This window comes from Miniopterus schreibersii (assembly GCF_964146895.1).
Source record: "Miniopterus schreibersii genome assembly, chromosome: 8".
NCBI classification, from domain to species: Eukaryota; Metazoa; Chordata; class Mammalia; order Chiroptera; family Miniopteridae; genus Miniopterus; species Miniopterus schreibersii.
Window position 1 is genome coordinate 31770641 of NC_138109.1, and position 2845 is coordinate 31773485.

Consider the following 2845-nt stretch of genomic DNA (forward strand, 5'->3'; position numbering starts at 1 on the left):
GGGCAATCACAGAACATTTGCAAGCAAGACAGAGAGATGATTAAACCTGTCTTCTATATGTCTATTTATTATTTAATTTTTTGGGGGGGAGGGGGTGATTCTGACCTCAAAAGTAACACCAGACCTCTTTTTCTTCATATATAAAAATAAGGATGTGAACTAGATTAACTAGGGCAGGAAATATGTCTAAAGGTCTGTAATTCTGACATGAACTCCTTTTTAAGTCAGCTGTTTTACCTTCCTCTAAATCAGATTGTCTCTCCTTTTTCCCTCTAAAACAAAAATGAGATCCAATTCCATTCTAACAGTTTCTCTACAACCAATTCTAGGGTGTTAGGACAGTCTGTACTCTGATTCATCTTTGTATCCTATAAAATGTCATGTACTCTGTCCAGAAATAAGCCCTTGTGTACATGGCTAAATTATGTTCAACAAAGGTGCTAAGGCCATTCAATGGGGAAAAGACAGTCTTTTCAACAAAAGGTTCTGGGAAAACTGGATATCCACATGCAAAAGAATGAAGTTGGACCTTTACCTAACACCAAATACAAAAATTAACTCAAGGGATTCATGACCTATAGTGTAAAACCTAAAATAATAAAATGCTTAGAAGAAAACACAGGGCAAAAACTTCACAACATTGGATTCTGCAATGATTTCTTAGATATGATATCAAAGGCACAGGCAAACAAAAGAATATATAGACAATTGGACTTCATGAAAATTCTGTCCTTAAAAAACAGTATCAACAGAGTAAAAAGGCAACTCACAGAATGGGAGAAAATATTTGCAAACCATATATTTGAAAGGGGATTAATATCCAGAGTATAGAGAGGACGAAAACTCAATAACAACAACAACAAAAAACTGATTCAAAAATGGGCAAAGGGCTTGAATATACGTTTCTCCAAAGAAGATATACAAACGACCAATAAGTACATCAAGAGATGCTCAACCTTACCAACCATCAGGGAAACGCAAATCAAAACTACTATGAGATACCACCTCACACCCATCTGGATGGCTATTATAAAAAAAGTAAATTTTTTTAACTAGAAAATAACAAGCGTTGTTGAGGATGTGCAGAAATCGGAACCCTCGTGCACTGTTGATGGGAATGTAAAATGATTCAGCCACTATGGAAAACAGTATAGTGGTTCCTCAAAATATTAAACATAGAATTACCATGTGATCCAGCAGTTACACTTCTGGGCATATACTCAACAGAACTGAAAGCAGGGTTTCAAAGAAATATTTGTACACCCACATTCATAACAGCATTCTTCACAATAACTAAAAAGTAAAAGTAATTCAAGTGTCCGTTGATGGATGGATAAGCAAAATGTGACATATACATACAGTGGAATATTATTTAGCCTTAAAAAGAAAGAAAATTCTGGCATAGGCTACAACATGGATGAACCTTGAAGACATTGTCCTAAATGAAATAAGCCAGTCACAAAGGACAAATACTGTATGATTCTAATTATACGAGGTACTTATAGTAATAGAATTCATAGACAGGAAGTAGAATGGTGGTTGCCAGGGGCTGAGGGGAGGGAAAAATGAGGAGTTATTGTTTAATAAGTACAGAGTTTTGGTTTTGCAACATAAAAAGAGTTCTGAAGATGGATGGTGGTGATGGTTGCACAACAATATGAATGTGCTTAATACTACCAACCTGTACACTTAAAATGGTAAAGATAGTAAATTTTATGTTATGTGTGTTTTACTGCAATTTTTTAAAGTAAAAAAAAAAATGTCATGCACTCTGATGAGTTCTGGAGTTGCAAAACTCTCTTTCCTCAAGGAACTCTCAGAAATGTAAATAGATAATAATACAACATGATAGTTGCCATAATAAGGATCTGTATAAAGTATGATTCGGACACAAATAAGGGTTAATTAATTTTGCCTGGGAGAGAATAATCATTCGTTAGGGAAAGAACGATCAATAAAAGTTTGGATAATAAATATTCTTGAACTATCCTTGAAGGGTGAATGAGTCTCAGACAACTAGAGGATAGGAAGAGCATTAGGACATAGAGGAGAAAAAGGGCAGGGCATGTTTCAGGAACCTGCAAGTGCGTAGTTGGCAGACTCGGGGGCAGAGTACAGAAGATGATACTGCAGAGATGAGGCCTGCAATATAGAGCTAAGCACTTGGGCTTAACCAGAAAGGGTTTTAAGGCCTGATGTAGTATATTTAGATATTTTAAAAGATTAATCAGCAGTGTGTAGAAAAGAATAGAGGAGCCAAAGGTGAAGGCAAGCAAAACAGCAAGGGATTGTTGTAGAAAATCAGGTGAGAGATTATGATAGCTTGAAATAAGCAGACGCAGTGGGAATGGAAAAAGGGACAGACTGGAGAGATGTTACAATGATTGAATCAACAAGACTCAAATGACTTATTAAATGTGTTGTACACTGGGGGGGGGGGGAAGAACGGGGGGGAATGAGTCATTGGGGAGAAAAAGGGACATCTGTAATACTTTAAACAAAAATAAAAATTAAAAAGAAAAAAAGTGTTGTACATGGTAGAAATGAAGAATCTCATGTAGAAGAGGTCATTCTTGTCCAGGGAGCTTTCATTAGTGCCAACTCCGAACAACTAGTAATGGCTGGTGCGCAGTTTAGAAAAAGAGCCTAGCCCTGGCCGTTGTGGCTCAGTTGGTTGGAGAGTCATCCTGTGTAATGAAGGATTTTGGGTTCTGTTCCAGGTCAGGGCACATACCCAGGTTGCGGGTTTGATCCTGGGTTGGGCTCGTGTGGGAGGCAACCAATTGATGTTTCTCTCTCTCTCTTTCGCTCTCTCTCTCTCCCCCTCCCTCCTTCTCCTTTCCTC